The sequence below is a fragment of the Panthera onca genome, unplaced genomic scaffold (assembly GCF_046562875.1).
Source record: "Panthera onca isolate mPanOnc1 unplaced genomic scaffold, mPanOnc1 haplotype 2 h2.h2tg000225l_path, whole genome shotgun sequence".
Taxonomy (NCBI): domain Eukaryota; kingdom Metazoa; phylum Chordata; class Mammalia; order Carnivora; family Felidae; genus Panthera; species Panthera onca.
In genome coordinates, this window is record NW_027675848.1 from 8,502 (window position 1) to 35,045 (window position 26,544).

At 40.2% G+C, this 26,544-nt stretch overlaps 1 pseudogene; it reads left to right on the top strand.

Annotated features, from left to right (window-relative positions):
- The first annotated feature begins 201 nt into the window (after positions 1–201).
- On the top strand, positions 202–20,342 carry LOC145715240 (large ribosomal subunit protein eL31 pseudogene; annotated as a pseudogene).
- Positions 20,343–26,544: the final 6,202 nt, after the last annotated feature.

Below are 26,544 nucleotides of genomic sequence, written 5' to 3' on the forward strand. Positions count from 1 at the left end.
TATATATATAGTCACCTATATTGAACATATATATTTACTAACATTTAACGTCTTGAGTAATTAGGTAACCTGCTTACTCAAGACGTTAAATGTTAGTAAATATATATGTTCAATATAGGTGACTATATATATATATATATATATATATTCAATATAGGTGACATTAAAAAGGTTCTTTATGCAAAGAGAAAAAGATTCATGATGGATACCAAAGCTTCTGTCCAAAGCATTCACCAGAAAATTGATGAAGTTTGGATAGCCCAGGAAGAGCAAAGGTAACATTGTTGGTTATTAGAGCCAGAAGCTGGGTGTCATTTCTTAGTACGTGTGATTACAAAGTGATTCAAAATGATACTGCTGTCCTCTGTTTGTTGGACTTCTTCATTGAAATAAGTTTGGCTTGATTTTTATCTAAGCAAATAGTTCCTATAAGTTCACACCTTAATTGAAAGATGTGTTATCTAGAGGTCAGTAAAGATAACCCTTTTTGCTCCTTTCAAATTATAACTGAGCTTTCTTAGTACAAGAAAAAAATATAGAGGCACCTGGGTGGCTTGTCGGTTAAGTGGCTGACTCCTGATTTCGGCTCAGGTCATGATCTCATGGTTGTGAGATCAAGTCCCACGTCTGGCTCCTAGCTGGGTGTGGAGCCTGGTTAATATTCTCTCTCTCTCTCCCCCTCCCTCCGCACCTCCTCCTCCCACACCTGCCTCTCTCTCTCTCTGTGTATCTAAAAAAGAAAAAGCATCATATTCATTCTTGGAGTATGCTAGCTGAATAAGAGACAAATGTCTTGTGATAGCTGTATTCAATTATGTAGAAAAGGTTAATCTTATGTTTGAATAATTTTTAAATCTATCTCTATGGGGTCCACTGGCCTTTTCTACACAATCTTTATTGTGCCACAGTGGGGGCAGGGGATGAAATGTTATTGTTTGGGAAGGTTATAAGTGGATGTGATACCCTCATTGAAACTATTTATGATTTCACAACCTGTATGTTATTCAGCAAATGAATGAAAAAGAAAAAGGAAAAGAAAACTGCTTGTAGATAAGATGCATTTTTCTTGAAAATTTATAATGCAATAAGTCTTCCTCAGTTTTCAAGAGCTAAAGCGTATGAAATAGCATCCCTTTCAGACTGTTAGGAATGAGAGTAAGTCATCCATTTGGTTTTCCTGTTTTCCATCAGAAGATTTCAGCTGTGATCATCCCCCTCTCTGTTTATAGTATAATTTATACTATACGATTTGGTTTTGAATGAGGTTACTTTTTTTCTAACAATATGAAGTATGACACTATTCCTTATTGTGTTTTACAGGCAGAAGCTTTATCACGAATATGCTCAGCAGTTTCTAACTTCGCTTCAAGAGTGGGATATAGATGTGCAGAAAACCAAGGAAGAAGAACAAAAACTAGCTGTTCGTATCAGGCTTCGCTTTATAATTAATCTATTGTAACCAAGTCTCAAGTAAGAACGGCGAGCCTGGCCACATCTCAGACCCGTAGATTTGAGCCAGAGTCCTGTTTCCGCTTCTAGCTATGTGGTTGGGCCCTGATCACAGAAAAATCAGAGAAGTACAGGCACACATCCTACTCACAAAATCCCTTGGTCTTAACTTCCTCGCTTGGTTGGGATTCTTGCAGTTCCAAGTGACAGATATTTGCCAAAGTACAAAAGAGGGATGTCTTTGTTTATCTGAAGAAGCCAAATGGAGTTTTGCTCCAGGTACAGGTGGATGAGGCTGGAAAAAGGTTGCTTAGGCAGTGCCATCTGGGCTCTGTGTCCCATCTAGTCGGCTCTCTCCATGGGGCCAGCATGATAGCATCTTACAACCCTAGATTCACTACCAGGTTAGTAAGCCCAGTGGACAGAGATAACCTTTCTCCATAGGTCTGGCAGAAAAGTCCCCTAGAGTGCTATCAGTAATCTAGTTCCAATCGTTGGCTCGTTCCTGAATGAGTCGTTGAGCTCAGGGCATGGTTCACTTTTAGTCGACTGGCCAGTATCACATTTAGGAGTAAGCACGGTGGAGGGGATGTTGCTTTTTGAGGGCAGAGGAGAAGGCCTGGAGTTGTTTCCTGAGAGGGAGCCAGTGACTAGACAAGGGAAATGTCATTGCCAAGCAACATTATGGTCCAACATGGGTCAGTGTCATAGCAATCATAAATTTCCATGAGACTAGTGCTCATGGTTGTGGCTGAGTGGCTGGTGAGTTGGGTTTCCCAGGGTTGAGGTTAGTGGTGCACATGGACAGAGTGAGACAGGGCAAGGTATAAAAAGAAGCAAGGGCGTGGGGCGCCTGGGTGGCTCAGTGGGTTAAGCGTCCGACTTCGGCTCAGGTCATGATCTCACGGTCTGTGAGTTTGAGCCCCGCATCGGGCTCTGTGCTGACAGCTCAGAGCCTGGAGCCTGCTTCGGATTCTGTGTCTCTGTCTCTCTCTGCCCCTCCCCCACTCATGCTCTGTCTCTCTCTCTGTCTCTGTCTCTCTCTCTCTCTCTCTGTCTTTCTCTCTGTCAAAAATAAATAAAACATTTAAAAAAGACTTTTAAAAAGAAGCAAGGGCATAGATATAACCATTGATCATGGATTTAGCTGGAAAGGAGGAAAATGAGGACAGAGGGTCGAGACAGGGGATGGGTGAAAAATGTTCCATTCGGTGGATGTCGGATCCTGATAGGGTACAGAGCTGTAGTGTGAAAGGGAGTGAGTTACAAACATAGGGAGGTAGAGGTTGAATGTTGGGGAAAATGGAGAATCAGTGTAGTACATTGGGCAAGAGCCTGGACACTGAAACAAGAATAATGTTTGGGATCCAGTGCTGATTTTCCAATTGCTAGCCGTGAAAACGGGGACAGATTGCTTTTCTCTGAGCCTCAGTTTCCTCATCTATGAAAGGGAGTATGATAAGAGTACTTATGATTTTGATTTTGGTTTTTTTTTCCTTAGGATATAAATGAGCCCCTCTATTGTAAGCCTGTTTGAAATGGTTCAGAACAGTGTCCGTACATAGTTCCCCTATAAGTCTTTTCTATGATTAACATCATGTAGATGTTTTAGTTATTGGGCTGACAAAATCTAAGGTATGACCCTGTAAGTGAGTGGCTAAGTAGGGATATAACACGATCACTGGTGGAAGAATAGGAAGACCGGCATTATTGGAAGGACCATGCATGTGGATTTTGAAATCAACAAGAATAAGATACATGCTTTGAATATTGTTAAGACGGGAAATTTCCTACCCAGTGACTGGCAGATGAGATTATTGTGGTGTTTTTGTATACTACTGGTGAACACAAATGATGTAAACTAGGTCATAATATTTGATAAAAGAGAAGATATCAAAATATTTATTTAAAAACGATTCCTTTCAAGTTTAACATAGGCCTTTTTCATTAACTTTACAATTTAACCGAAATGGTCATCACAGCTGTTTTCTTTTATGTTTGTAGAATATACTTCGACTGCAACAAAAAGTTTGGCAACATTCTAAAATTGTTCACAGCCAGAGAATGCAAGCAATTAAAAAGGTGTATGAGCAACTCTTAAAGGTCTGTTGAATTTGGTAACACAATATATTCTCATGAAATATACTACACATATGGAAGTAGAAAATGGTTGTTTTTCTTTATTAATACATGTTAAAAACATTTTGGTTATACCTTTAAAATTAATTGAAATTAATTAGGCATTTTCCATTTTGAATTCATTGTTCTGATGTAACATAAGTGCTAAGTGTACTTTAACTTTTCAGATTCATTAATGGTTTTGTGGGTGTTATTCAAAACAGGGAATGATAGGGGGGTTCCGGAAGATGGCGGCGTAGGAGGACGCGGGGCTCACAGCGCGTCCGGCCGATCACTTAGATTCCACCTACACCTGCCTAAAGAACCCAGAAAACCGCCAGAGGATTAGCAGAAGGGAGTCTCAGGAGTCAAGCGCAGACTAGAGGCCCACGGAAGAGGGTAGGAAGGGCGGCGAGGCGGTGCGCGCTCCACGGACTGGCGGGAGGGAGCCGGGGCGGAGGGGCGGCTCGCCGGCCAAGCAGAGCCCCCGAGTCTGGCTGGCAAAAGCGGAGGGGCCGGACAGACTGTGTTCCGACAGCAAGCGCGACTTAGCGTCTGGGAGGTCATAAGTGAACAGCTCTGCTCGGAAAGCGGGAAGGCTGGAGGACAAAGAGAGGGAGAGCTGCTGAGCCCCCGGACGGCAGAGCTCAGCTTGGCGGGGAACAAAGGCGCCAGCGCCATCTCCCCCGCCCATCCCCCAGCCAAAATCCCAAAGGGAACCAGTTCCTGCCAGGGAACTTGCTCGCTCCGCGCAAACACCCAACTCTTTGCTTCTGCGGAGCCAAACCTCCGGCAGCGGATCTGACTCCCTCCCGCTGCCACAGGGCTCCTCCTGAAGTGGATCACCTAAGGAGAAGCGAGCTAAGCCTGCCCCTCTTGCCCCCGTGCACCTTGCCTACCCACCCCAGCTAATACGCCAGATCCCCAGCAACACAAGCCTGGCAGTGTGCAAGTAGCCCAGACGGGACACGCCACCCCACAGTGAATCCCGCCCCTAGGAGAGGGGAAGAGAAGGCACACACCAGTCTGACTGTGGCCCCAACAGTGGGCTGGGGGCAGACATCGGGTCGGACTGCGGCCCCGCCCACTAACTCCAGTTATACACCACAGCACAGGGGAAGTGCCCTGCAGGTCCTCACCACGCCAGGGACTCTCCAAAATGACCAAACGGAAGAATTCCCCTCAGAAGAATCTCCAGGAAATAACAACAGCTAATGAACTGATCAAAAAGGATTTAAATAATATAACAGAAAGTGAATTTAGAATAATAGTCATAAAATTAATCGCTGGGCTTGAAAACAGTATACAGGACAGCAGAGAATCTCTTGCCACAAAGATCGAGGGACTAAGGAACAGTCACGAGGAGCTGAAAAACGCTTTAAATGAAATGCAAAACAAAATGGAAACCACGATGGCTCGGCTTGAAGAGGCAGAGGAGAGAATAGGTGAACTAGAAGATAAAGTTATGGAGAAAGAGGAAGCTGAAAGAAAGAGGGATAAAAAAATCCAGGAGTATGAGGGGAAAATTAGAGAACTAAGTGATACACTAAAAAAAAATAATATACGCATAATTGGTATCCCAGAGGAGGAAGAGAGAGGGAAAGGTGCTGAAGGGGTACTTGAACAAATTATAGCTGAGAACTTCCCTGAACTGGGGAAGGAAAAAGGCATTGAAATCCAAGAGGCACAGAGAACTCCCTTCAGACGTAACTTGAATCGATCTTCTGCACGACATATCATAGTGAAACTGGCAAAATACAAGGATAAAGAGAAAATTCTGAAAGCAGCAAGGGATAAACGTGCCCTCACATATAAAGGGAGACCTATAAGACTCGTGACTGATCTCTCCTTTGAAACTTGGCAGGCCAGAAAGGCTTGGCACGATATCTACAGTGTGCTAAACAGAAAAAATATGCAGCCGAGAATCCTTTATCCAGCAAGTCTGTCATTTAGAATAGAAGGAGAGATAAAGGTCTTCCCAAACAAACAAAAACTGAAGGAATTTGTCACCACGAAACCAGCCCTACAAGAGATCCTAAGGGGGATCCTGTGAGACAAAGTACCAGAGACATCACTACAAGCATAAAACATACAGACATCACAATGACTCTAAACCCATATCTTTCTATAATAACACTGAATGTAAATGGATTAAATGCGCCAACTAAAAGACATAGGGTATCAGAATGGATAAAAAAACAAGACCCATCTATTTGCTGTCTACAAGAGACTCATTTTAGATCTGAGGACACCTTTAGATTGAGAGGGAGGGGATGGAGAACTATTTATCATGCTCCTGGAAGCCAAAAGAAAGCTGGAGTAGCCATACTTATATCAGACAAACTAGACTTTAAATTAAAGGCTGTAACAAGAGATGAAGAAGGGCATTATATAATAATCACAGGGTCTATCCACCAGGAAGAGCTAACTATTATAAATGTCTATGCGCCAAATACCCGAGCCCCCAGATATATAAAACAATTACTCATAAACATAAGCAACCTTATTGATAAGAATGTGGTCATTGCAGGGGACTTTAACACCCCACTTACAGAAATGGATAGATCATCTAGACACACAGTCAATAAAGAAACAAGGGCCCTGAATGATACATTGGATCAGATGGACTTGACAGATATATTTAGAACTCTGCATCCCAAAGCAACAGAATATACTTTCTTCTCGAGTGCACATGGAACATTCTCCAAGATAGATCATATACTGGGTCACAAAACAGCCCTTCATAAGTTTACAAGAATTGAAATTATACCATGCATACTTTCAGACCACAATGCTATGAAGCTTGAAATCAACCACAGGAAAAAGTCTGGAAAACCTCCAAAAGCATGGAGGTTAAAGAACACCCTACTAACGAATGAGTGGGTCAACCAGGCAATTAGAGAAGAAATTAAAATATATATGGAAACAAACGAAAATGAAAATACAACAATCCAAACGCTTTGGGATGCAGCGAAGGCAGTCCTGAGAGGAAACTACATTGCAATCCAGGCCTATCTCAAGAAACAAGAAAAATCCCAAATACAAAATCTAACAGCACACCTAAAGGAAATAGAAGCAGAACAGCAAAGGCAGCCTAAACCCAGCAGAAGAAGAGAAATAATAAAGATCAGAGCAGAAATAAATAATATAGAATCTAAAAAAAACTGTAGAGCAGATCAACGAAACCAAGAGTTGGTTTTTTGAAAAAATAAACAAAATTGACAAACCTCTAGCCAGGCTTCTCAAAAAGAAAAGGGAGATGACCCAAATAGATAAAATCATGAATGAAAATGGAATGATTACAACCAATCCCTCAGAGATACAAACAATTATCAGGGAATACTATGAAAAATTATATGCCAGCAAATTGGACAACCTGGAAGAAATGGACAAATTTCTAAACACCCACACTCTTCCAAAACTCAATCAGGAGGAAATAGAAAGCTTGAACAGACCCATAACCAGCGAAGAAATTGAATCGGTTATCAAAAATCTCCCAACAAATAAGAGTCCAGGACCAGATGGCTTCCCAGGGGAGTTCTACCAGACATTTAAAGCAGAGATAATACCTATCCTTCTCAAGCTATTCCAAGAAATAGAAAGGGAAGGAAAACTTCCAGACTCATTCTATGAAGCCAGTATTACTTTGATTCCTAAACCAGACAGAGACCCAGTAAAAAAAGAGAACTACAGGCCAATATCCCTGATGAATATGGATGCAAAAATTCTTAATAAGATACTAGCAAATCGAATTCAACAGCATATAAAAAGAATTATTCACCATGATCAAGTGGGATTCATTCCTGGGATGCAGGGCTGGTTCAACATTTGCAAATCGATCAACGTGATACATCACATTAACAAAAAAAAAGAGAAGAACCATATGATCCTGTCAATCGATGCAGAAAAGGCCTTTGACAAAATCCAGCACCCTTTCTTAATAAAAACCCTTGAGAAAGTCGGGATAGAAGGAACATACTTAAAGATCATAAAGGCCATTTATGAAAAGCCCACAGCTAACATCATCCTCAACGGGGAAAAACTGAGAGCTTTTTCCCTGAGATCAGGAACACGACAGGGATGCCCACTGTCACCGCTGTTGTTTAACATAGTGCTGGAAGTTCTAGCATCAGCAATCAGACAACAAAAGGAAATCAAAGGCATCAAAATTGGCAAAGATGAAGTCAAGCTTTCGCTTTTTGCAGATGACATGATATTATACATGGAAAATCCGATAGACTCCACCAAAAGTCTGCTAGAACTGATACATGAATTCAGCAAAGTTGCAGGATACAAAATCAATGTGCAGAAATCAGTTGCATTCTTATACACTAACAATGAAGCAACAGAAAGACAAATGAAGAAACTGATCCCATTCACAATTGCACCAAGAAGCATAAAATACCTAGGAATAAATCTAACCAAAGATGTAAAAGATCTGTATGCTGAAAACTATAGAAAGCTTATGCAGGTAATTGAAGAAGATATAAAGAAATGGAAAGACATTCCCTGCTCATGGATTGGAAGAATAAATATTGTCAAAATGTCAATACTACCCAAAGCTATCTACACATTCAATGCAATCCCAATCAAAATTGCACCAGCATTCTTCTCGAAACTAGAACAAGCAATCCTAAAATTCATATGGAACCACAAAAGGCCCCGAATAGCCAAAGTAATTTTGAAGAAGAAGACCAAAGCAGGAGGCATCACAATCCCAGACTTTAGCCTCTACTACAAAGCTGTCATCATCAAGACAGCATGGTATTGGCATAAAAACAGACACATAGACCAATGGAATAGAATAGAAACCCCAGAACTAGACCCACAAACGTATGGCCAACTCATCTTTGACAAAGCAGGAAAGAACATCCAATGGAAAAAAGACAGTCTCTTTAACAAATGGTGCTGGGAGAACTGGACAGCAACATGCAGAAGGTTGAAACTAGACCACTTTCTCACACCATTCACAAAAATAAACTCAAAATGGATAAAGGACCTGAATGTGAGACAGGAAACCATCAAAACCTTAGAGGAGAAAGCAGGAAAAGACCTCTCTGACCTCAGCCGTAGCAATCTCTTACTCGGCACATCCCCAAAGGCAAGGGAATTAAAAGCAAAAGTGAATTACTGGGACCTTATGAAGATAAAAAGCTTCTGCACAGCAAAGGAAACAACCAACAAAACTAAAAGGCAACCAACGGAATGGGAAAAGATATTTGCAAATGACACATCGGACAAAGGGCTAGTATCCAAAATCTATAAAGAGCTCATCAAACTCCACACCCGAAAAACAAATAACCCAGTGAAGAAATGGGCAGAAAACATGAATAGACACTTCTCTAAAGAAGACATCCGGATGGCCAACAGGCACATGAAAAGATGTTCAACGTCGCTCCTTATCAGGGAAATACAAATCAAAACCACACTCAGATACCACCTCACGCCAGTCAGAGTGGCCAAAATGAAGAAATCAGGAGACTATAGATGCTGGAGAGGATGTGGAGAAACAGGAACCCTCTTGCACTGTTGGTGGGAATGCAAATTGGTGCAGCCGCTCTGGAAAGCAGTGTGGAGGTTCCTCAGAAAATTAAAAATAGACCTACCCTATGACCCAGCAATAGCACTGCTAGGAATTTATCCAAGGGATACAGGAGTACTGATGCATAGGGGCACCTGTACCCCAATGTTTATAGCGGCACTCTCAACAATAGCCAAATTATGGAAAGAGCCTAAATGTCCATCAACTGATGAATGGATAAAGAAATTGTGGTTTATATACACAATGGAATACTACGTGGCAATGAGAAAAAATGAAATATGGCCTTTTGTAGCAACATGGATGGAACTGGAGAGTGTGATGCTAAGTGAAATAAGCCATACAGAGAAAGACAGATACCATATGGTTTCACTCTTATGTGGATCCTGAGAAACATAACAGAAACCCATGGGGGAGGGGAAGGAAAAAAAAAAAAAAAAGAGGTTAGAGTGGGAGAGAGCCAAAGCATAAGAGACTGTTAAAAACTGAGAACAAACTGAGGGTTGATGGGGGGTGGGAGGGAGGGCATGGTGGGAGGGAGGGCAGGGTGGGTGATGGGTATTGAGGAGGGCACCTTTTGGGATGAGCACTGGGTGTTGTATGGAAACCAATTTGACAGTAAATTTCATATATTAAAAAAAAAACAAAAAAACAGGGAATGATAGATTGGGAATTTCACCAGGAAATACACATATCGTGCATGAAGCTGATTGTTTATTAACAATTTAATCATGGCTCTTTGTTGCAGAATCAGTTTTTCTTAGGAGAGTAGTGATCAATATATAGTCTGAAAGTAGGAAGTCTTTACATCATTTCTCAGTGTCATTTACTTTTCTTGATACTGCCAGTGTTTCTTCAACAGAAAGTAGGCAATTGTAATGAATTTTTAATTTTTTTCATGTTTATTTATTTTTGAGAGAGAGAGAGAGAGACAGACAGACAGAACACAAGTGGGGGGATGCGGGGCAGGAACCCATGAACCGTGAGATCATGACCCGAGTCGGGAAGTCGGCCGCTTAACCGACTGAGCCACCCAGGCGCCCCTGTAGTGAATATTTTTATCTTCAATTGCACTTTATAAGCATTTCATGGCATATTTGCTTTCAGAGTTATTAAAGTGACTAAAAGTGGCTTTATATGCCAACGTATAATTGCAAGAGACGGCATGGATGTATAAGAGAATGGGAAAAAAGCCAGAGTAAGGCTCAGTTCAGCTTGTGAACTGAGATTGCTGTCTGTCATATTTTCATATTAGCAACTTATCCTCAGTGACACGGACCTCCTCTTCATGCTGATACATACTCCTTCAGGAGTGGATGGAATCCTGTATGTTGCCCTTCTGTTTTTGGTCAGGATGCTGCTGTTGCTGTTGTTTTTAATGTCGGAAGAACACTTAACATGAGACCTTATCCTCTTTTGTTCTTTTGCAGGTATGTGTATATAAAGTTTCCCCAGCTTCGTTCATTGAAGATTCTATCTTTTCCCCATTTCGTATTCTTGGCCTCCTTGTCTAAAATCAGTTGACTGTGTATGTGACAGTTTGTTTCCGGGCTCACTGTTCTGTTCCATTGGTCTATACATCTGTCTTTATGCTCGTCCCATACTGTTTTTATTACTGTAGCTTTGTAATATATTTTTCAAATCAAGAAGTGTGATGCCTCCAGGTTGTTGTTGTTGTTGTTGTTCTTTCTTGGGATCGCTTTGGCTATTCAGTCTTTTGTGGATCCACATGAGTTGTAGGATTGCTCTGTCTATTTCTGGGGAAAAAATAGCATTGGGGTTTTGGTGGAGATAACATTAAATCTGTAGATTGCTTTGTGCGGTATGGGCATTTTAATGATACTAAGTCTTCCAACCGATGAACAGGGGATAATTTTCCATTTATGTATGTCTTCTTTAATTTCTTTCATCGGTGCTTTGTAGTTTTCAGTGCACAAGTCCTTCACCTCCTTGGTTAAGTTTTTTCCTAAGTATTTCACTCTTTTTGACGCTATTGTAAATGGGGTTGTTTTCTTCATTTCATTTTTGGGTAATTTGTTGTTAGTGTATAGAAATACAACTGACATTTGCACGTTGATTTCATGACTTGCAACTTTACTGAATTCATTTATTAGTTCTAACAGATTTGTGTTTGTGGGGGGGGGGATTCTTGGGGCTTTCTACATGTAAGACTACATTATCTGCAAACAGAGATAAGTTTGCTTCTTCCTTTCCAGTCCGGATGTCTTCTATTTCCTTTTATTGTTGAATTGTTCTGGCTAGGACTTCTGGTAGTATGCTGAGTAGGAGTAGTGACATTGGGCAACCTTGTCTTCCTCCTGATCTTGGAGGAAAAGCTTTCAGTTTTTCACCATTGAGTACGTTAGCTGTGGGATTGTCATATGTGTCCTTTATTATGTTGAGATACATTCCTTCTGTACCTAGTTTGTTGAGAGTTTGTAACATGAAAGAGTGTTGAATTTTGTCAAATACTTTCTTTGCAGCTTTTGAGGTGATCATGTGATTTGTTCCTTAAACAATCTTGTTCAGGTACATGTTAAAATGCTACTTTTCTAAACTAACTGGGATGTTCAAAAACTAGTAATGTAATTTTAAAATAAGTATTCCTTAAGGAATTTTAGAATTACACATATACAAAACAGTTCTATGGTTTCCAAGTAGAGAGCATGTTGCCCTAATGCTTTGTGAAGACCATTTCTTAATTGGTACGGAGGTTTGTTGATAAAGTAACAGAAATTATTTCTTCTAAAGGCTATTGCCCAGTGTTACCACGTAGGGCTGGGAATTTAGTGTTTTCCTTGACTCCTGCAATTCCTTATCCTTCCCCCTCCCCCAGTTATTATTAGGCTCTGCAATATTTACCTCCCCAATGCTACTTTAAATTCTTTCTTTGAATTCCCACTTCTGCTGCCCTAGTTCAGGACCTTGCCTGTACTATTAAACTCTCATATGATCTCTCCATCCTTCATAGTTCTACAATATTATCTTCCTACAACATAGTTCTCCCCTCCTGAGAGCCTGTCAGTAGCTTCCCCTTCTAAACTCTTAGATGTTCAAATGTTCATAACCTGATGCCCTTTTTAGTTTTATTTGCTGCATTCTTCCCTTATTGCCATCCTTCCTGATTAATGCTTTGTCTAAAACTAACCATTACTTCTCTGCTTCACATATGTCCTTCTCCTGGAGTGTTCTTAACTTCTTTCTCTTTACCTGTTGAAATCTTATTCTTTTGCCAGCTAAATAGGCATGAATCTCCTTTGTTTGCTACATAGCCCCAACAAGTTGCGCTTCTACAGCTATCCTAAAATATTTGTATCGCTTCTGTTTCTGTTTTCTCTTGTCACTCGTCTATGGAAGAGATTGTGTATTCATTTTTAAATTCCCCCACAATACTAGGGGCACCTGGGTGGCTCACTCAGTTGAGCATCTGACTTCGGCTCAGGTCATGATCTCGCGGTCTGTGAGTTCAAGCCCCGTGTTGGGCTCTGTGCTGACAGCGGGGAGTCTGGAGCCTGCTTCGGATTCTGTGTCTCTGTCTCTCTCTGCCCTTCCCCCGCTCATGCTCTGTCTCTCTCTCTCTCTCTGTCCAAAATAAATAAACATTAAATTTTTTTTTTAATAAATTCCCCCACGATACTCAACGCAGCACTTTTTTACATGGTATGGACTATTTCACCACATGTTGGGTGAATAGCAAAATTTAATTTTTTTAATGTTTATTTTTGAGAGAGAGAGAGAGAAAGAGAGAGAGAGAGAGAGACAGAGTGTGAGCAGGGGTGGGGTAGAGACAGAGGGAGACACAGAATCTGAAGCAGGCTCCAGGCTCTGAGGTGTCAGCACAGAGCCCAAGGTGGGGCTCGAACTCACGAGCTGTGAGATCATGACCTGAGCCGAAGTCAGATGCCCAACCGACTGAGCCACCCAGGTGCCCCGCAAAATTTAAAACATAAGTTGCGCTTTTCATAACTTTGAAGCGGTCACATCACAGATCATTTTAGTCCCACCAAGGAAATCATGTTCCGTTCACTATTACTGATAATAAATGTGTTATTACCTGGTGTTAGAAAGCTTATTACTGGATTTCAAAACTGTAGCATTTATTGATATAGACTCCCCGGTCTTTGTCTATTCTTGGGCCCATTTTGACCTTGACCTTAACCATTCATTGACCCATTGTTTTGAGCAAAGTGTACTAGAGGTGTGTCTCCTAAAATAATAATAATAATATTTCACTTGAATCTGATATTTAAATTTCTCCTTGCAAATGTTTTTGTGCACATGTGTGATTTAGAATTTTTTTTTAATTTGGAATAGATAACGGCCATCATTGGAATATTAAAAATGTAGCACTTTTGAAATCTAATGTTGTGTGTTTTGAACATAAGATGAGAAATGGTGGTTTGTTACTGGAACAGCAAACAAAGCCTAAAGCCATCAGAAGGGAAATAAAGATTAGAGAAAAAAAAAAAACAATGTAGAAGAAAAAAAACAAAAACAAAAGGAAACAAAACACCAGTAGAACAGATCAATGAAAGTAAGATCTATCTTCTGAAACTTGGCAGGGCAGAAAAGAATGGCAGGAAATCTTCAATGTGATGAATGGAAAAAATATGCAGCCAGGAATTCTTCACTCAGCAAGCCTGTCATTCAGAATAGAAGGAGAGATAAAGGTTTTCCAAAACAAACAAAAATTGAAGGAATTCATCACCACTAAACCAGCCCGACAAGAGATCCTAAGGGGGACTCTGTGAGTGAAATGTTGCAAGGACCACAAAGTACCAGAGACACCACTACAAGCATGAAACCTACATATATCACAATGACTCTAAACCCATATCTTTCAATAATAACACTGAATGTAAATTGACTAAATGCACGAACCAAAAGACATAGGGTAAAAAAACAAGACCTATCTATTTGCTGTCTACAAGAGACTCATTTTAGACCTGAGGACACCTTCATATTGAGAGTGACGGGATGGAGAACTATTTATCATGCCACTGGAAGTCAGAAGAAAGCTGGAGTAGCCATACTTATATCAGACAGACTAGACTTTAAATTAAAGGCTGTAACAAGAGATGAAGAAGCGCATTATATAATAATTACAGGGTCTATCCATCAGGTAGAACTAGCAATTATAAATGTCTATGCGCCAACTACGGGAGCCCCCAAATATATAAAAAATTAATCACAAACATAAGCAACCTTATTGATAAGAATGTGGTAATTGCAGGGGACATTAATACTCCACTTATAACAATGGATAGATCATATAGACAGAGAATCAATAAAGAAACAAGGGCCCTGAATGATACATTGGATCAAATGGATTTGACAGATATATTTAGAATTCTGCATCCCAAAGCAACAGAATATACTTTCTTCTCGAGTGCACATGGAACATTCTCCAAGATAGATCACATACTGGGTCACAAGACAGCCCTTCATAAGTATAAAAGAATTGATTTCATACCATGCACACTTTCAGATCACAATGCTATGAAACTTGGAATCAACCACAGGAAAAAGTCTGGAAAAACTCCAAAAGCATGGAGGTTAAAGAACACCCCACTAAAGAATGAGTGGGTAAACCAGGCAATTAGAGAAAAAATTAAAAGATATATGGAAAAAAAACGAAAATGAAAATACAACAATCCAAACGCTTTGGGATGCAGCGAGGGCAGTCCTGAGAGGAAAATACATTGCAATCCAGGCCTATCTCAAGAAACAAGAAAAATCCCAAATACAAAATCTAACAGCACACCTAAAGGAAATAGAAGCAGAACAGCAAAGACAGCCTAAACGCAGCCGAAGAAGAGAAATAATAAAGATCAGAGCAGAAATAAACAATATAGAATCTAAAAAAACTGTAGAGCAGATCAATGAAACCAAGAGTTGGTTTTTTGAAAAAATAAACAAAATCGATAAACCTCTAGCCAGGCTTCTCAAAAAGAAAAGGGAGATGACCCAAATAGATAAAATCATGAATGAAAATGGGATTATTACAACCAATCTCTCAGAGATACAAGCAATTATCAGGGAATACTATGAAAACTTATATGCCAACAAACTGGACAACCTGGAAGAAATAGACAAATTCCTAAACACCCACACTCTTCCAAAACTCAATCAGGAGGAAATAGAAAGCTTGAACAGACCCATGACCAGCGAAGAAAATGAATCAATCATCAAAAATATCCCAACAAATAAGAGTCCAGGACCAGATGGCTTCCCAGGGGAGTTCTACCAGAAGTTTAAAGCAGAGATAATACCTATCCTTCTCAAGCTGTTTCAAAAAAATAGAAAGGGAAGGAAAACTTCCAGACTCATTCTATGAAGCCAGTATTACTTTGATTCCTAAACCAGACAGAGACCCAGTAAAAAAAGAGAATTATAGGCCAATATCCCTGATGAATATGGATGCAAAAATTTTCAATGAGATACTAACAAATCGAATTCAACAGCATATAAAAAGAATTATTCACCATGATCAAGTGGGATTCATTCCTGGGATGCAGGGCTGGTTCAACATTCGCAAATCGATCAACGTGATACATCACATTAATAAAAGAAAAGATAAAAACCATATGACCCTGTCAATCAATGCCGAAAAAGCATTTGACAAAATTCAGCAACCTTTCTTAATAAAAACCCTCGAGAAAGTCGGGATAGAAGGACCATACTTAAACATCATAAAAGCCATTTATGAAAAGCCCACAGCTAACATCATCCTCAATGGGGAAAAACTGAGAGCTTTTTCCCTGAGATCAGGAACACGACAGGGATGTCCACTCTCACCGCTGTTGTTTAACATAGTGTTGGAAGTTCTAGCATCAGCAATCAGACAAGAAAAGGAAATCAAAGGCATAAAAATTGGCAAAGAAGAAGTCAAGCTTTCACTTTTTGCAGATGACATGATACTATACATGGAAAACCCGACAGACTCCACCAAAAGTCTGCTAGAGCTAGTACATGAATTCAGCAAAGTCGCAGGATACAAAATCAATGTACAGAAATCAGTTGCATCTTTATACACCAATAATGAAGCAACAGAAAGACAAATGAAAAAACTAATCCCATTCACAATTGCACCAAGAATCATAAAATACCTAGGACTAAATCTAACCAAAGATGTAAAACATCTGTATGCTGAAAATTATAGAACGCTTATGAAGGAAACTGAAATAGACACAAAGAAATGGAAAAACATTCCATGCTCATGTATGGGAAGAATAAGTATTGCTAAAATGTCAATACTACCCAAAGCTATCTACACATTCAATGCAATCCCAATCAAAATTGCACCAGCATTCTTCTCAAAGCTAGAACAAGCAATCCTAAAATTTGTATGCAACCACAAAAGACCCCGAATAGCCAAAGTAATATTGAATAAGAAAACCAAAGTGGAAGGCATCACAATCCCAGACTTTAGCCTCCACTACAAAGCTGTAATCATCAAGACAGTACGGTATTGGCACCAAAACAGACACGTAGACCAAAGAAATAGAATAGAGACTCCAGAATTGGACCCACAAATGTTTGGCCAACTAATCTTTGACAAAGCAGGAAAGAATATCCAATGGAAAAAAGACAGTCTCTTTAACAAACAGTGCTGGGACAACTGGACAGAAACATGCAAAAGAATGAAACTAAACCACTTTGTTACACCAATCACAAAAATAAACTCAAAATGGATGAAGAACCTGAATGTGAGACAGAAAACCATCAAAACCCTAGAGGAGAAAGCAGGAGAAAACTTCTCTGACCTCAGCCACAGCAATTTCTTACTTGACACATTTCCAAAGGTAAGGGAATTAAAAGCCAAAATGAACTATTGGGACCTCACGAAGATAAAAAGCTTCTGCACTGCAAAGGAAACAATCAACAAAACTAAAAGGCAACTGACGGAATGTGAAAAGATATTTGCAAATGACATATCGGACAAAGGGCTAGTATCCAAAATCTATAAAGAGCTCCCCAAACTCCACACCCGAAAAACAAATAATCCAGTGATGAAATGGGCAGAAGACATGAATAGACACTTCTCTAAAGAAGACATCCAGATGGCCAACAGGCACATGAAAAGATGCTCAACGTTACTCCTCATCAGGGAAATAAAAATCAAAACCACACTGAGATACCACCTCACGCTGGTCAGAGTGGCAAAAATGAACAAATCAGGAGACTATAGATGCTGGAGAGGATGTGGAGAAATGGGAACCCTCTTGCACTGTTGGTGGGAATGCCAACTGGTGCAGCATTTCTGGACAACAGTGTGGAGGTTCCCCCCCAAATTAAAAATAGATCTACCCTATGACCCAGCAATAGCACTGCTAGGAACTTACCCAAGGGATACAGGAGCGCTGACGCACAGGGGCACTTGTACCCCAATGTTTATAGCAGCACTCTCAGCAATAGCCAAATTATGGAAAGAGCCTAAATGTCTATCAACTGACGAATGGATAAAGGAGATGTGGTTTATATATACAATGGAATACTACTTGGCAATGAGAAAGAATGAAATCTGGCCATTTGTAGCAACGTGGATGGAACTGGAGAGTGTTATGCTAAGTGAAATAAGTCAGGAAGAGAAAGACAGATACCATATGTCTTCACTCCTATGTGGATCCTGAGAAACTTAACAGAAGACCAGGGGGGAGGGGGAGGGGGAAGAATAGTTACAGAGAGGGAAGGGGGCAAACCATAAGAGACTCTTAAATACTGAGAACAAACTGAGGGTTGATGGGGGGTGGGGGAGAGGGGAAAGTGGGTGATGGGCATTGAGGAGGGCGCCTGTTGGGATGAGCACTGGGTGTTGTATGGAAACCAATTTGACAATAAATTATATTTAAAAAATAAAAATAAATAAATAAAGGAATGTATAGAGCGGTGTAGCAGGCTGGAACTCACACAGGACTTGATATATTACAGTCTTGAGTCAGAATTCTTTCCTTCCCAAGAAACCTTAGTTTTCATTATTAAGGAAGCTATGGAGTATAATCTCCTTACTTAAAGTCAACTAATTGTAGATGTTAATCATAGCTACAGAATACCTAGACCAGTGTTTGACTACACAACTGAGCACCATAGCATAGCTAGGTTGATGTGTGAAATTGACCATCACAGCCCTGCTCTTCTTATATTGACATCTGTACAATCTCCTTAAACTATTACTAATCTCAAAGTAAAGACAATAATAAAGTCGTACTTCAACATAACATGAAACAACTGAAAACACACTAACCCTTTTACCAGTAGAGATGCAAGCCCTTGGGTGATGTTCCTTCTTCTACTTGATATCTTTTAATGTAAATACAGTGAAATAGAATCAATTCATCTTATGAAACATGATATGGGGATAACAGAGGGAAGGAAAACTATATTTGTTCTATCTATCTATTGATGAATGTATACACACACACATATGCACGCACACACACACACACACACACACACACACACACACATGCACACACACACCCCTACATAGAAACATGCTCATAACAAAGAAGAAATACTCATAACAATTACAGTTCTCATTTCTGCAACTGGTCAAATGGTTGTTGGTATTTATATCTACCATCTTTCATTTCCCTTTCCTCTGTGCCTCAAAAAAAAAAACCCCAAAAAAAACATTTGGTCATTGTTCTTTGACTAACTCATACCAGAAGGTCTGGGCCGCTAATAGTCCTGCCTGAATTGGGTTGTTGCGGTTTTCCATTGACCTAAATCACAGGCCGTGGTAGTACTAAGAGATACTGTAAGGGATCTCTTGTATTCCAGACATCCAGACACACTCTTCCTTACCTACATTGTTGAGTAACAGTCTTTGATAATCAGGATCAGTCACTCCAGCCAGTACAGTAACTGCCTTCCTTGACTGGTGACTCAGAGACATGAGGAGCCCAATGTGGCTGGGTGGCAGTCCTAACTCCCAATTCAATGTGTCCTCTGCTGGAAACCTTCATCCCTATGAGACTAAGGCCTCTAGGCCAGCAGAACACAATGTTATTGGAGCAGGAAGCAAACATTTTTCTAGTGGGTCCCTTTGATTCTTGGACCCTGCCTATGGGAGGAACAGGGTCATATGTTGGATACTGATTCAGAGTATATACAGCCTTCTGCAGAGCCTTGACCCAGTCTTAGAAGGTATTGCCATCTTGGGACACCTGCGTGGCTCAGTTGGTTAAGCATCTGACTTCAGCTCAGGTCATGATGTCATGGTTTGTGAGTTTGAGCCCTGCATCGGGCTCTGTGCTGACAGCTCAGAGCCTGGAGCCTGCTTTGGATTCTGTGTCTCTCTCTGTCTCTACCCCCCCCCCCCCCCGCGAGTGTTCTCTCTTTCTGTAACAAAAAAATAAACATGAAAATTTTTTTTAAAGAAATAAGGTATTGCCATCTAGCTTGCAATGTAACTGAATCTGCAAAAGGCCATTCTAGGGGCGCCTGGGTGGCTCAGTCGGTTAAGCGTCTGACTTCAGCTCAGGTCATGATCTCGCAGTCCATGAGTTTGAGCCCTGCGTCGGGCTCTGTGCTGACAGCTCAGAGCCTGGAGCCTGTTTTGGATTCTGTGTCTCCCTCTCTCTCTGACCCTCCCCCATTCATGCTCTGTCTCTCTCTGTCTCAAAAATAAATAAGCGTTTTAAAAAAAAGGTCATTCTACCATTCTATCAAGTCAGCTGCTTCAAGAAGGTGGAAAACATGGTGATGCCAATGAATTCCATGAGCATGGGCCCATTGCTGTGCTTCTTTTGCTATGAAGAGAGTTCTTTGATCAGAAGTAATGCTGTGTGGAATACCATGATCGTGGATAAGGCACCTGTAAGTCCATGGATAGTAGTCTGGTCAGAATAATTGTATACACTTCCTTTCCAACCTGAACCCAGCAGAACGGCTCCTGTAAAGAAGGATGGTGAGAAGAATAAGGTCCATTCTGCCATTATTGAGATAGTGACCAGAGAACACACCATCAACATTCACAAGTGCATCCGTGGAGTAGGTTTCAAGAAGCGTGCCACTGGGCACTCAAAGAGACCCAGAAATTTGCCATGAAGGAGATGGGAACAAAGCTGTCTGGGCTAAAGGAATAAGGAATGTTCCATACCATATCCATGTGTGGTTGTCCAGGAAATGTAACAAATATGAAGATTCACCAGACAAGCTCTATACACTGGTTACCTTTGTACCTGTCACCACTCTCAAAAATCTACAGACAGTTGATGTGGATGGGAATTAATCACTTATTGTCAAATAAAGGTATAAAACTGGGGGGGGGGGAGAGAATAATTGCATGCAGGGAAGGAAAAATGTGTATCCAGAGTGTCTATTCCAGCAAGAAAAAGCGTTGCCCCTTCCAAGATGGAGGCAGTCCAACATAATCATCCTGCTGCCATGCTGACCAGTCTTGGAAATGGTATCATACTGGGGCTAAGTGTTGTTGGTCTCAGTTGCTGGCAGATTGGTCACTTAGCAGTGGTTGTAGCCAGGTTGGTCTTGCTGAATAGAAGTCTATGTTGGTGAGCCCATACATCACTTCCATCCCTGCCACCATGGCCACTTTGTGGTCATCATCTACTGGGCGATGACATGGGGTGGCTGAGGAAAAGGCTGACTAGTATCCACAGAACAGGTCATCCTATCCATTTGATTATTAAAATCCTCCCCTGCTGAAGTTACACTTTGGTGAACATTCACATGGGACATAAATGTCTTTATGCTTTTTGCCCATTCAGAGATATCTATTCACAATACCTTGTACCCAGACCTCCCTGCCACCAATTTTCCAATCATGCTCCTTCCAAGTCTTTGACCATCCAGCCAAACCATTGGCAACAGCCCATGAATTGTTGTATAATCACACATCTAGCCATTTCTCCTTCCGAGAAATGTGAACAACCAGGTGTGCTACCCCTAAGTTGTGCCCACTGGAAGGATTTATCTTCACCATCTTCCTTCAGGAATGTCCCAGAGAGGTGCTGCAGTGCTGTAGATGTCCACATTTGGGTAGTGCCTGCATATCGTGCAGAACCATCGGCAAACCAGGCCCAAGTCTTCTCTTCCTCTGTCAACTGATCATAGGGAACTCATAAGGCCATAGGTGCAGGCTTGGAGAGAGGAGCAGTGTAGCAGGAGTGGGGTCCAGAGGCATTATGGCCACTTTCTCACTTTTCACTTCTTTGTGCTTTCAGGGCCTGCTCAAGCATGGTTACATATATACCACTTCCATTTGATGATGTCCATGCCCAACTTTATGGCTTGGTGAGTCAGATAACACCCAATTTATGATGGGCAGCTGAGGTCACATGCTAATATAGTGGCCCATGTTCAAGCATCCAGTCTCTCCTAAAGCCCAGAAGGAAATCAAAAGCTGTTTTGCAAAAGGAGAGTAGTTATCTGCAGAGGATAGCAGGGCTTTGCTCCGAAATCTAAGGTCCTGTGCTGTGATTCATGTAAAGGAGCCTGCCAAAGGTTCCAACTCCAAACACCATCCCTCTCTGCCACTGACACTTCAAACACCCATTGGAGCTGCTGAATCATGTGGCCCAAGTGACAAAGCGTGCACATCATCTTAGGTCTGCTGCAGAGCCTTCTCTTAATCTGGGTCCCACTCAAAATTAGCAGGTTTTTAGATCACTTGGTAAATGGGTTGAAATAATACACCCCAAGGAGGAATACATTGCCTCCAAAATCCAAAAAGACTCACTAGGTGTTGTGCCTCTTTTCCTGGCCGTAGGAAGGGACAGATGCAACAACTTATCCTTCACCTTAGAAGGGATATCTCAATATGCCTGATACCACTAGACCTATTGGAATTTCACTTAGGTGGAAGGATCCTGAATTTTTGTCAGATTTATTTCCTACCCTCTGACACGCAACTGTCTTACCAGTCAGTCTAGAGTAGTTGCTGCTTCTTGCTTACCAGGTCCAATCAGGATAATGTCATCAATGTAATGAACCAATGTGATGCCTTGTGTAAAGAAAAAGTGGTCAAGGTTCCTGTGGGTTAAATTATGATTTAGGCCTGGAGAACTGATATACTCCTGGGGTAGGACAATGAAGGAGTAATGTTGGCAAATGGTTTCTAGTGGTATTTACTAATAGTGTCAAAGAAAAAGCATTTTCCAGATGTTTTGGGTCTAATTGTGACTTCTAAAAAGGTGTTGATGTCTTAACCTCCAGTACCTGTGAATGTGACTCTACTTGGCAAAAGGGACTTTTGCAGATGATTAAGTTAAGGTCCTTAGGGTGGGCTCTAATCCCATATCCCAATTTGGACGCAGATCCAGACAAGTAAAGAGGGCTAGCAATATGAAAACACAGCGGGAAGATGGCCATCTGGAAGCCAAGGAATGCCCGAAGCTACCAGAAGCTAGGAGAGAGTCATGGAACAGATTTTCCCTCACAGTCTTCAGAAAGAACCAATCCTACCAACACCTTGATCTTAGATTTCTGGACTCCAGAACTATGTGACAATAAATTTATCTACTGAAACCACCCAGTTTGTGGTACAGTGTTATAGCAGTCCCAAGAAATTCATATAATGGACCAATATCCGCATACAAAGAACCAGGGGATATGTTCGAGCTATGTAACCACATCTGCAACAGTAGCTGTAATTAGTAAACTTTACAATAATCCACTGTCATCCTCCAAGATCCATTGTTTCCTGCACGGGCCAAATAGTTGAGTTGAAAGGGGCTGTGGTGGGAATCACCACCCCTTCATCTTTCAAGTTCTTGATAGTGGCATTAATCTCTACAACCCCTCCATGGAAGTAGTGTTTCTTTTAGCAATATTCCTAGGTAGAGGCAATTCTGGTGGCTTCCCCTTGGCCTTTCCCACTGTAGTACCTCTCACTCCACAGGTCAGGGAACGAATGTGGGGGTTCCACCAGTTGCTTTGTATGTCTACTCAAATTATGCATTCCAGGACTGTGGAAATAACCACAGGATGAGTTTGAGGAACCACTGTGACCACTGCAAGATGGACCTACACTAAAGCTCCATTGATCGCCTGACCTCACTAAGCCCCTACTCTGACTGTTGATACTGTCCTTTGATGCACAAAAGTTTTTAACTTTCATGAAGTCAAATTTGTCTATTTTTTAATTTTGTTGCCTGTGATTTTGGTGTCACATTAAAAAAATCACTGCAAAATCTAATTTCATGAAGCTTTGCCCTATTTTTCTTCTAGGAGTTTCATGATTTGTATATTATGTTTAGGTTTTTTTTTTAATCCATTTTGAGTTAATTTTTGTATGTAGTGTTAGGCAAGAGTCAAACTTCATTCTTTTGCACGTGGATATCCAGTTTTATCCACAACATTTGTTAAAAAGACTGACCTTTCTGCATTGAATGGTCTTAGAACCCTTTTCAAAAATCATTTGATCATGCATGAGAGGGTTTGTTTCTGAGCTTTTTGTTCTAATCCATTGTTTCATACATGTGTCTATGCCAGTACCAAACTGTTTTGATTACTGTAGCTTTGTACTAAGTTTTGAAATCAGGTAGTATGAGTCCTCAAGCTTTGTCTTCTTTTTTAAGATTGTTTTAGCCATCCAGGGTCCCTTGACATTCCATCAGAATTTTAGGATGGATATTTCTGTTTCTGCAATATCATCATTGGGATTTTGATCAGGATTGTATCAAATGTGTAGATTGCTTTGGGTGGTATTGCCATCCTAATAATATTAAGCATTCCAATCCATGAACATGGAAAGTCTTTCCATTTATTTATATCTTCTTTAATTTCTTTTAGCAATATTTTGTAGCTTTCATTATACAGGTCTTTCACTTCCTTGGTTAACTTACTGCCTAAGTATTTTATTCTTTTTGATGCTATTGTAAATTATTTTTTCCCTTAATTTCCTCTTTAGATTGTTCTTTGTTAGTGCATAAGCATGCAATTTATTTTCTTTGCATGTTGATTTTATATCATGCTACTTTGCTGAATTCATTTATTACTTCTAACAGGGGTTTTTTGGTGTGGAATATTTTGGATTTTGTACTTCTAAGATCATATCATCTGCAAATAGAGATAATTTTACTTTTTCCTTGCCATTTAGGATGTCTTTAATTTCTGTTTCTTGTCTAATTGCTCTAACTAGATCTTCCAATAGTCTGTTCAATAGAAATGACAAGAACAGAAATCCTTTCCTTGCTCCTGGCATTAAATGAAAAACTTTCAGTCTTTTGCCACTGACTGCACTGTGAATTTTTCAAATATGCTTTTTTTTTTTATTATGCTGAGGTAATTTCATTCTATTCCCAGTTTATTGCGTGTCTTTATTGTGAAAGGGTGTTGAATTTAGTCAAATGCTTTTTTTTTTTTTTTTTTGCATCAATTGAAGTGAATGTCTATGTGTGTGTTGGGGGAGGGCATTTCCTCTTCATTCTCTTAATGTGGTGTATTACATTGATCAATTTTTTCATATGTTGAACCATCTTTGCTTTCCAAGAATAAATTCTACTTGGTCATGGTTTACAACATTTTTCAACATGTTGAATTCAGTTATCTAGTATTTTATTGAGAATTTTTGCTTCCGTGTTCATAAGGTCTATATTTCTCCTGTATTTTCTAGTCTGGATTTGGTTTCAGGGCATACTGACCTCATGGAATGAGTTAGGAAATACTCTATCCTCTTCAGTGTTTGGAAGAGTTTGAAAAAGAGTAGTGGTTAGTTCTTTAAATGTTTGGTAGAATTTATGAGTGAAACCATATCAGGTCCAGGGTTTTTCTCTGTTGGGAGGTTTTTCATTATTTATTCAATCCCCTTAGAGGTCTATTTTGATTTTATATTTCTTCATGATTTAGTCTTGGTAAGTTTTGTGTTTCTAAGAATTTGTCCATTTTATCAAGGCTATCCACTGTGTTGGTGTACTATTATTTATAGCACTCGCTTATAATTATTTTTATTTCTGTAGGATTGATAGTAATTAATGTCCCCAGTTTCATATCCGATTTTAGTAATTTGAGTCTTCTCTCTTTCTTTGTTCAACTAGCAAAAGGTTTGTCAATTTTGTTGATATTTCCAAATAACCAACTTTTGGTTTCATTGATTTTCTCTATACATTTTTATTCTTTATTCAAACAACTAACGCTTGTTTTTTATTAAATATTTTTAAAAAATTATTCTTATGGGCAGAATAAATGAGAGAGAGGGAGAGAAAGAGAATCACAAGCAGGCTCTGCGCTGTCAGCACAGAGCCTGATATGAGGCTCAAACTCATGAAACGTGAGATCACGTCCTGAGCCAAAGTCAGACGCTTAACCAACTGAGTCACCCAGGTGTCCTAACTTTTGTCCTTTTTATTCAAAAAAACAACAAACTTTTGGGTTCACTGATTTTCTCTAGTTTTCTATTCTAATTTTTATTTTCTCTGTTCTATTCTGTTTTTTAGTATTTAATTTATTTTTTTAAATTTACACTCAATTCTTTATTACTTTTTTCCTTCTGCTGACTCTGGGTGTAGTTTTTCTTCTTTCTCTTGTTCCTTAAGTTGAAAAGTTAGGTTGTCGATTTGAGAGAATTCTCCTTTTTTAGTGTAAGCATTGATAGCTATACATTTCCAACAGAATTTCCCCATCTTATATGTGCTGTGGCTGCTAAGCACAAATCTTTGGTGTATGCATAAAACAAAGCACATTTTTTATTCTTTTCTTTCTGATAGGTTTAAAAAGAAGATACAGCAAAATGATACATGGTTTTCATTTTGATGTTACCCACATTAGATGGAATACAACAAAGTGATCCTCATGGTAACCACAAAGAAAATACCTATAGAATACACACACACACACACACACACACACACACACACACACAAAAGAGAATTGGACAATCCCAAAGAGAGGTGGCAGGTAACACAATGGCTACTTCCCCAACAACAGACCTCTCTCAATGGACAAAAACCATGAAATTGTTTGTGTCCCATATGAATGCTCATTAAAGGCTGACATGAATGGGGGAAGATTTTAAGAATCAAGTGGGAGAAAGAATGAAATCTGGCCATTTGCAGCAATGTGGATGGAACTGGAGGGTATTATGCTAAGTGAAATAAGCCAGGCAGAGAAAGACAGATACCATATGTTTTCACTCATATGTGGATCCTGAGAAACTTAGCAGAGGACCATGGGGGAGGGAAAGGGGGAAAAAGTTACAGAGAGGGAGGGAGGCAAACCATAAGAGACTCTTAAGGACTGAGAACAAACTAAGGGTAGATGGGTGGTGGGGGAGAGGGGAAAGTGGGTGATGGTCAGGGAGGAGGGCACTTGTTGGGATGAGCACTGGGTGTTGTATGGAAACCAACTTGACAATAAATTATATTTAATAAAAAAAAGAATCAAGTGGATAAGATGATCCATTCTGTGGATCTCAGTCAGCCTCTTTATCCTGCCAACCTTTTCATTGTTCAATGGGGTCATCAAAATAGTGGTCA